This window comes from Halyomorpha halys, unplaced genomic scaffold, assembly GCF_000696795.3.
Source record: "Halyomorpha halys isolate HHAL.00 unplaced genomic scaffold, Hhal_1.1 Scaffold337.1, whole genome shotgun sequence".
In the NCBI taxonomy this organism is placed as follows: Eukaryota; Metazoa; Arthropoda; class Insecta; order Hemiptera; family Pentatomidae; genus Halyomorpha; species Halyomorpha halys.
In genome coordinates this window covers 622,979-633,571 of record NW_027104734.1, presented here as the reverse complement: position 1 = coordinate 633,571, position 10,593 = coordinate 622,979, and the positions used below count along the sequence as shown (strand labels likewise).

General features: G+C 32.7%; 1 protein-coding gene across 4 annotated transcripts in view; it reads left to right on the top strand.

The window, feature by feature from the left end:
* Positions 1-10,593, top strand: part of LOC106681419 (solute carrier family 41 member 1) — a 197,404-nt gene that overhangs the window by 66,678 nt on the left and 120,133 nt on the right. For 2 of the 4 annotated variants that reach the window (XM_014421733.3, XM_014421735.3), the window contains exon 1: positions 7,200-7,423. The exons of the other annotated variants lie outside the window; for them this stretch is intronic. The gene's annotated coding sequence lies outside the window, so the exon portion shown is untranslated. Of the gene's footprint in view, positions 1-7,199; positions 7,424-10,593 lie in introns of those variants that run through there. 4 annotated transcript variants of the gene reach the window in all.

The window sequence follows — 10,593 nt, the reverse complement described above, 5'->3', positions numbered from 1 at the left end:
TGTGAGGGGTAGAGCAGAGCTCGAGAGATCCCAGTGCATCCCTCTCGCCGCATCACTGGTAATGTGTCCGGGTATAAAAATCCTATATCCGTATTACAAATCGTATAAATTACCCCGTATAATTTTTTTTTCTTGAAGTGTAGAAGTTTGTTGCACAAGTTTCACTTCAATGATATCGTTGTTAAGTTTGTTATTCTTGGTTTTTTATCTCTTAATTATATGTATGAACGTATTATGTGTTAGGAATGTGTATTCAAGGGATATTGTGAGAAGTCTAACTTTTGTGTATAGGATAACATTTATATGAAATAACTTTTTTTTTAACCCCTACCTGGTCATTTCTGACAAACGGGGGTTATTCTAGAGGTATCCAATCTATCCTAACCAGAGTGGAAGGGTCGAGGTTTCATTCTGCGGGATGATCATGAAATAAAAGTCAACCCGCCCAGGCCGGAATCGAACCGGCGCCGTTGTAGACATGAGGTTGTTAAGGTGACGCCCCAACTTGGTAGCAACGGCATCCATACTTGAGGTAACCAATTTATTACTAAACCAAAATATGCAGAAGACTAGGACTCCATACCGGATCTTTACCCCTGGGTAAAGATTCCATTTCTTGGACCAGCTCTGTTCACTGCCTACAGTCTATTTCTTTCTTCTTGTTGGCCTCTTTGACTCCTTTCTCTCCTCCTTACTTATGTTCCTACCTCATTTGTGGCGTATGCCACGCGTTCCTAGAAACATAGTTTGGGTATGTTTCTAGGAACGCGTGGCATACTTCTAGGAACCAAAGTTTCTCAATAAAATCTGTTAAGTTCAATAGCAAATAAATTAATCAAAAGTAATAAGAGATAAGTAATCAATTAATTTCTCATATTATTAATAAACCAAGAAATCTGTCCGCAAGCAGATTATTTTTCATTACCGCCCCGTGCTTTCATCATTAGATAGCTTCATCAACATTTCTTCCTTTGTGTTCCAACTTCTGTAAAAAATAATACCTATTACGAAACCTTATAGGCTTAGTAGTTAGAGCGCTTCTAAGACAAGATGTCCAGCTCCACTTCTCAAAGTTCACTTTATGTAACAAGATATTTAATATGTAATTAATGTGTTTATTGGTAATTTTATTTGCGGTGTAATCAGTAGTGTTGATTATATGCTGAAAGATTTTAGATTGTATGGTCTGAAAGAGTTTGCATGTCTGTAGCTTATTCAAATTAATGGGTTAATAAGTACTTATGTTTCGGATATGTTCTACAGGAATTGGTGGGATATTATTAATAATGACAATCTTTTGGAGTGCGACGAGCGAGCTGAAGTTAAATTAAAAATAAATTCTTATAAAAACGAAACGTAATGTTTTATTCATTATTCACATTGTCATCATGTTACCAAGGACTCAACTTCCACTTAAAGCCTAAAAAAAACCATTGGGTGTTAGGAAATTGTATGGCTTTACATACAATAAAACATTTCATTACTAAATTTACATAATGAAATGTATCCATTAAACGATATTCAGCATCTTTAACATATAACTTGATCAAGGTAACCCTAGATACCTTTTTCTTGATTTATTTCAGGATCAATTTTTTTTTTCTTGCTGTAGATATTTGTATAAAATTCAAAATAAAGTTATATTTCAATAGTTACTTCGATGCTCCACTTATCGCTGTGTAAACACTAGAGTTTAAGGTAAAAAATAACTATTGCTTAAAGTTTGTCTGCCTGATATGCGATGTAGTGGGGTGAAAAACCGAAACTCTGCATCGTAATGCAGACTTTACCTATCAAACTAAAGATTAAACCCTTAATTTTTCGGCTAACTAAAAATAGGGGGTGACGGTAGCAGCGTGGTAACGCGCCTGTCTGTCAACCCATAGGTTGTGAGTTCGAGTCCCCGGCCCTACCCAGGATTTTTTCAAGCATATAATTATACAACACTCACTCACAGCCTCCCCCTGGGCATTTATGAGGCCCGTTAGTCAATGGGTGACACTCACAAAAATACGCGTGGAAGTGACGAAAACCACCCTATGAAAACCACGTCATGAACCGCGCGATGTATTCCTAGATACATCCCGCGAGGTCTTGGACCTTCATGGTCTGTCGCACCAATAATAATAATACTAACTAAAAATTAAACCCTTAATTTTTCGAGTGACTAAAAATTAAACCCTTAATTTTTCGAGTGACTAAAAATTAAACCCTTAATTTTTCAAGTAACTAAAAATTAAACCCTTAATTTTTCGGTTAACTAGAAAATAAACCCTTAATTTTTGGGGTGACCAAAAATTAATATTGGTTATGAGATATTCTTAGGAAGGTCATCAGTGTCTATGGATAGTCCTCTGAAGTTAAAAATTTATGTTTACTGAATTATCATTGTTTAAACTATTTTTTTTTATATCATTTTTATTTTATTAGGAAACTTTGAAAATACTTTTACTTCTTCCTGTGTCTTATGTCAATCCTTTAACTTTAGATCATCAACTCAAACTATGCATGCTTTCCAGGTTCATTTTGACTATAATTGGCTTTTATCATTGTTTCAAAATATCAAGAGGAACTTTTGAAATCAGTTTTAATTGGCTGAATAAATCCTACCTATCCACTAGAATCCATATAATCTAATTTAATCCTGTTGTTTTTATCCTCGTATATACCATTTTTAGTATTAATGACTGGCTCCTTGCATCCTTCGACGTGTTTTGATTATCCGATTATTTTATTGTCATTTTCCTTTGTGGACGTGAGTGTATTTTTAGTGTCACTCCACCAAGGCTGACGACTTTCAATTTAGTGATACTAGATAGGAGCTCAACGATTTTGTTTGTAAATGGTGTTGAGGGTGTTTATATGGTGGTGTTTGTAAATGACTGAGAAAAAGAAGGAACTGGACATTTTTTGTTGGAAAATGGGAATGAAATGAAATAATTCATTAACATTTCTACAACTGAATTTCTTTACTACTCATTTTATGTGTTGCTAAGAGTGCATTAAAGGTCACACTAATGCCTCTGTCTATGGCGAACCACGCCAAATTTCTGTCCAAATAGATCTCCTTCCCACACGAAAACTCTTTGTAGTCTAAGCTGATTGTTCGTGGGTGCAAAACAGCATGCTAGTGTTGGTAGGCCATCAAAAAGTTTTGAAGATACCTTCCAGAACGCTTTTCGTCGAAGTATTTTGTCTTTTCTTCTCTAGAACTGTCTTATTTATGCTGTTCCTATGACGTAGCTTGTGCTAATGTATTACCTGAATGCACAAAAACTACTCTGAAAAAATCTAGACGGATATTAACTAAAGGAAAGTATTAGTAACAAACACAAAACAAGAAGAATCACTAATTATAGTACAAGAGGAAAAAAAAGGCAGTTATTTCACCCCAATTTTTGATTACATATTTGAAAACTAGGTATAATTACTAGTCGAAATTATGCGGTTTCAAAACGTTAAAAATAATTAATTTTTTATTCAGAGCTCTATATCTTTATAACTACCAACAGCAATAGAAAATCTAAAAGAGATCATTTAAAGAAGTGTAAATTTGCTAAAATGTATTTAGGTTCAATAGTTCTCGAGATGTAGCTTTTTAAAAAGCAACATTTCATAAAAATATTGTATGGAAGGTACTGAAATATCAGTAGTTAGTTAATTTATTTTGAGAAATCTATATCTCAGGAACATTGTGACGTACAGATGTCTATTAGCACTCAAATTAATGGTAGTTTAAAGAGCTATAAAGTAGTTTATGACGTTTATTTTTATAGGAGTTTTGTAGTTTTCATGAAAATTTCTAAAATAAATTGATTTATAGTTGTTCGGACAAATTTTCATCTGCCAAATTTATATTTATATGTATATTTCCTTATAATCCGCTCCTACCTCACTGATAGAACCATAAAAGGAAATCATAACCTAGCCTACTCATTTCTCTTTTCTCAGTCCGCCGGTGTTCCTCAAGGTAGTATCTTAGGTCCCATTCTTTATACGGTTTATACAGCTGACATCCTAATCCACCCTAACACAGTCCTAACAACATACGCTGATGACACATGTATACTTTCTGTAAACAACGAACCAACTAATGCATCACAAACACTACAGGCACACATAACATATATTGAAGAATGGTGTAAAAACTGGAGAATCAAAATAAATCCTGACAAATCCCACCAGATAACCTTTACTCTCCGTCGTAACCATCTGCCCTCCTGCCCTACAGTATCCTTTCTAAATACTCCACTAACGCCTGTTGAACAGATTCGCTACTTAGGACTCCATCTTGACAAGAGACTTACTTAGAATCCACACACAAGACTGAAACGACAAGAAACTACTACTAAGAAACTAGATTCCGATTGCTATAACAATTACTTGACAAACGCTCTAAACTTTCCATTCACTACAAAAAATTAGTATACATTACGATAATCAGACCAATTTGGACATATGGAATTGAGCTCTGGGGCTCGACCAAATCATCAAATTCCTCCCCCATCCAATCGTTACAATCCAAAATCCTACGTAAAATCCTTTATGCTTCTTATTACGTTACAAATAAACTCATTCACAAAGACCTTAACATCCCATTCGTTGCAGATTTGGCCCAAAACAGATATGCGCCTTTTCATTCCAAACTCTTTAACCATCCTAACCCATTAATTCTTAATCTTTCATCCTTAAAATTTGAGTGCAGACAGACATCTGTACCTCCAATGATTTCTGAAATAAAGTTTTTCATAAATCAAACTTATTGTCCGAACAACTATAAATCAATTTATTTTAGCAAATATCATGAAAACTACTATCCTTACGAAGATAAAGGTCATACACTACTTTATAGTACATTAAACTAGCTCTAATTTGATTTGTAATAGACATTTGTACGTCACATAGTTCCTGAGAAATAGATTTTTCAAAATGAATTAACTAACTACTGATATTTCAGTACATTTTTATGAAATGTTGCTTTTTAAAAGGCTGTATCTCGAGAACTATTGAACGTAAATAGCTCTATTAGGGCTAATATTTCAGCAGATTTACTCTTCTTTAAATAACATTCTTTTATATTTTCTAGTGTTGTTGGTAGTTTTTAAGACATAGAGCTCCGAATGAAAAATTAAGGTTTTGAAACAGCCGCCATTTTTTATTCCCCCTACCTATACTTGCCAGACTCATCAGTTTTAAATTATACATTGTTTTCATTGAAGTAATAAAAAATCGGGGTGGGATAACTGCCTTTTTTTCTTCCTGGCTAAAACTTCTTGAGATGCTTATAAAAATGCGAATTTATAGGCAGAAAATTGATGTCTTTCATTTGACAATTTTATTGAGTGTTGAAATATAACTGTATAAGTATTAATTCCTGATGAAATTACAGTAGGAGAATGTTAATATGAAATATTTTTGCAACGACTGCTGAACACAATGTCCGAAAGTACTTTAAAAACCTTTGATATTTTCCAAAGTACGGAATATAACCGGAATATCATTCTCCATTGCAACTAAGGAGTCCCTGGTACCTACTCCAGGATGTGAGGGCTCTCAAGATGAATGTCTTTTTTGACCTGTCTTCTTCCTCTTCGAATACTGGACTCTGAATCTGAGTTTTACAAAATCCTCACCCCTCTTTCACAATTTTTTGCCAATCCAGTTCAATGGTTAAAGAAACTCGTGGAATTTCTGGTAGGCAAGAGGAATAAATATGCGATCAATTAAAGTATTTCACTCGCCTATTGGAAAAATTAAATTTTCCCTTCACCTCACAATGTTTGATGGTGAAGTATACAACGTATTGTCAGCTTCATCTTCAATTCGTTGTTTAACATGCAAGGCAAAAACTAATAATTTAAGCTATTTTTGGTCTGTTCGTTAAAATATTGTTAATGCGTACAGATTTTGTCTCTCGGTGCTACAAACAAGAGATGTTTCGAGTGATTCCTGCTTATCATTTACAAGTTGAAACTCAAAAGGTGGAAGTAATCATAAATTCCGTCTTTGGAATACAGAAAAAAATACATTAATAAAAGATTTTAGGAAACAAACGGGACTGGTCTTTGATGTTTTAATGCCCAGTTACTGCATTAAAAATGATGAAAACCAGGAAATGTTTATCAAATGCGATATATTCGGCTACGACCATTGGTGTGGATGAAGTAATCATGACTTATATCGATTGGAGAGCTCTCTCTAGAAGCACAAGAACCTATAAATAAATACAATAAAACGTACTGCTGAGAGTATCTAGCTCCAGGCCAGGAGGGAACATGGATTTCTTTAATCTATAGATTTTGAGCTCAGATCTATATCTAAATTCTCTGTCACGTGCGAGAGAACGAGCCAAAATGCCGTCCGTAGGGAACACGTTCGCAAAGCATTGGAAAAATGACGAAAACCTATTTAGTAAGGATCATTTATTTTTTAATTTAATAGTATTCATAGTGACATGCTCAAAATATGTTTTTTATTACTATAATAATTTTTGTCGTACTTAAAAAAATTGAAATGTTTATAATATTCATAATTTTTAAAATAATAAAAAGACGGTAATTATCAATAATATTCAGTATTATTTTTTATTTGGCGTGACACATTGAAAATGAGGTTTCAATTTACAGATAATCCCTACACTTAATTAGTTAAGGTTTCCATTTTGGGATAGTTTTTTTTTTCTTTCGATTTTGGGTGGATAAAGAATACTTTTTTCTTCCAAAAAAAAAAAAGGATTTGTTAACGATCGATTAAAAACCCATTTCCAGGGCTCTGAAGTTCGACATATTAGCTGGAATAATTTTGATTGCATTTTCAGCATTCCAGGCCACTGTGTGATGCCTCTAGTAGCTAGAACTCCCTCATGTTCTCATTTGGTTTAATATGATTAAGAGTTGGTACAATTGTTTGCTATAATCATAGCTGAAAATTATTAGGATACCTTTAAAAAAAACATATTTTTTATTAATAGTAGTATGACCGAGCAATATGATGTCTTTATTTTTGGATATTGTTATATTGAAGATGCGTGTACCCCCCATGTGCCGGAGGAGGATTGCTATTGAAGGTTGACCAAAGAGAGAGAGAGAATAGCGCTGGGGGTACGGTGCCCCTCCTCCAGGTAACAATAGCCATCGAGAGAAACTGGGCCCCCTCCACAGCTGGAGCTAGGAAGGCAGCCAGTGGCTACCTGTCATGGGCCCAAGCAGGATCAGGCAACAGTGCTGCGAATATCTTCAGGCCTTTCACCTCGTTCGAGTAGTGATTTTCACAGTGATGTACTGACCTTGGGATCGTCCACTGTTTTTCCCAATCCAATAGGCCATTGCCTCCAACAACTAAATCTGGGACCAACATGCTCAAGAGGGTCGTGTGTCAACGGATCCAAGACGTGAAACGAGTTTTGGCGGCAGATCTATTGAAGGTAGGAATTGTATGTTCATTAGTAGTTTTGGTTTTACGGAATTGTAACAATTGCATTCGTGGTTGTAGTACCGGCATCTTGCCAGTAGGGAACAACATGTGGCTTTTAGCCATCATTTGAATTATACTTTAATTTTTAATTATTATTACTGTGAGGAAAAATTGTAAAGCTGGGGAAAAAAAAAACAGCTGTGAAATTGAAAAATTATTAACGAATTCCAAAGTGATTTGGAATAAGTTAATAAAGCACCTATTGGTCTTCTAGGAGTCTGTTTTCAAAATTTACATTACAATTCCGTAATTATTGATAATCCTGAATAAATAATTTAACACATTGTTCTTAATGTTTCATTTTTGCACTGCACCACGCTGCCCGACCTAATGACAGGCTTGGGAACATCCGATTTCAGTTTCCCTTTATTTAAGACAGTAAAGTCTCGACGATGCAGCACCTGTTCCTATATCTTAGCCGTCACACTATATTGCTCTCAGTTTTTATTACTGTCTATATGAAGTAGGTATATGTAAATAATGCTTTTTATTACAACATATTTGATACAATCTTTCTAAAGATCGGACCCAAACTTTAGGAACAAGACCTAACTATTTCTCGTGTTCTCACTTATACTTACGTATTTATTATGTCTTATAAATTGTTACAATTTAATATTCAAAATAAAATAAATGTTTTATAACACCGTGGTTGATACTTCTCCCTCCTCCCCCACAAAATTAAATACTTGATTGATCAAAAAAATTTTTTTTCATGTATATGCTATTGGTGTAATTACACGCCCAAAAATTATTACAATTTTTTATGTCAAACATTAAAATATTTATAAAGATGCATTCGTGTACCATCAAATCCACTCTGAACTCACCGGATAAAATTCTTATCTCAGAAGTCCCCCTTTTTTCTGTTTTTTTTTTTTTTATTTATTTATTTTTTTTATCTTCTTCAAATCGAACTGAAAATATAATTCCATCTAACGCTTTTTCCTTATTTTAAACAGAAATATTTAGCTCGGTATTTTGAGCGACGTTGTATGTGTGTGTTTGTCCATACGCAGGATGTTTCAGATAAAAACCAGGAAACTTCGGGGGTCGATTCTACATATCAATTTTAACGAAAGGGCTCTCTGTTATACATCCTCCAATTTTTAACGGTTTCGTAAGAAATCAACTTTAATTTTTTTTTTTAAATTAAATCGTTAAACTGTTCAAAAAATTAGAAAGATGGAGTTCTGTAAATCCAGAGAAATATTCTTGTTTTTTAGCCCAACAAGAAGATCAATTTCTGATGTTATTTATTAACTGAGAATCGTCAGGTTTCGTGAAAGGTCATTTTTGGAAGAGATAAAAGGATTTTAAAATAAAAGCTGGAGAATTGCTAAAATCGGCCGTTGCTTGTTGGGATAGTTTTTGTCTCGATCGAGGTGTAGAATTGGCCTCAAGTTTTTTTAGTGGTCTCCGGGTCTCCCTGTAGTACTTAAATTACTGTTAGGCCCAATATTGGTGTGTATGTGCTACAAAAACGTAAAAACTGTTTTAAAATGTAGATTGATTTATTTCAATTGTTGATTTCATTAATACCTTTTACCTTAAATTTGTTAGCCTTGTCTTAAGAAAATAGAAAAATTCATCTAAGTGTCTGTCTATCATTGTTAGTCTGTTAGCTATTTCCATTAATAACATGTATCCATTTATGTGATATGAATTTTATTTTATTTTATATTTATTTATAATTTGTAAACAGTTTGAACTTTTTTAAAAACCCACAAAATTAATAAAACATAAGTTATAAATTGAATATTCATTTAGATACTAGGATATTGCTTTCATGTGAATCATTTTAACTTACCCGTGTGCTATCATCTTCTTCGTGTTTATCCTCTGCAATAAATATTTAGTTCTTGGCAAACAGTAATCAGCTCGCTGTTAAATAAAGCAATTTATACTCATAAATATTAAAATTATATATATTTTGAATAATTTACCTATATTTTGTTATACTTAGATATAGTTTACTGTATATAATATATTTTTTTCATTAATGCCTACAGATAATTCATGTTAATTATTTTAATGTGAGAGAAAAATATTTCCCACACTCATTGCTAAGACCGATCGAAATACGTTTCTAAGGTAAAATATAAAATTCTGAAAAAAAAAGTTGAAAGAAGATTTGAGTTTTGAAAATTGTTTTACTTTTCATATGTACAAAATTTAAATAATTATTTTAAATGAACAATTTATTACGTAGTGTTATAAGCAATAATAATATATTTTAGTTTAATTTAAATATTGAACTTGGACGACAATTTATAATTGACAATACTTACATTTTTAGTTCGAATTATTTATGTTTATATTATGGGTTGTGATTTTGCATAAATTCCAAAATGTTTTATATGAAAAGGCAATTTGATTTTTTATTGTAAACAATAATAATTGGATATATTTTATTGTGTAGTTGAAAAAAAAAATTCAGATTTATGTTTGAATAGATTTAAAACTATATATTTGGGGATTTTTTGGTATTTAAAACTCATTTACAATTTTAGATTTAATAGACTTGTTTATCCGATTAACCTGTGAGCTATCGTGTTCACGGAAAGATGTGATTCAATGCCCGGATTTGGGATTATAGAGTCAGTTAATGGATAAATATATAAAACTTTATTAGTTAGAGAAAATTAGTTTTTTAAATTTATTTTCTTCTTTTTTTTTAGGTTTGGAAGGTATATATATATTATTAATAACTGTTTTTACGACTTAATGTCATGAATTTTGTTATCCTTTGGAAAACCTGCTGTGAAATATTTTTTAACGGTTGTATTTGAATTTCATTTGATGTCAATCGTTTAAGTGTTGAGCAGGTTCTGGTGAGACGTGTGGGCCGTGAATTGTGGAGTGGTAAGTCGCGCCCACGTGGTCGGTCTCAACCAGCCAAAGTACAAGAGGGAAAAGGGTTTGAGAACCCTATTTTAAAACTACTTTCCCTGTATATTACCTTACCTGCTCGGAAAGTATCCATTTTATTTTTATAAAATGTTTAGAAATATTTGGAGTTTAATATTATGTATCAAATACATGTAACAATTTAATTATACAATTAAATGTATAATCAGTTAAAAACAAAATAGTCATAAGTTTTTAGTGTATGCTAAT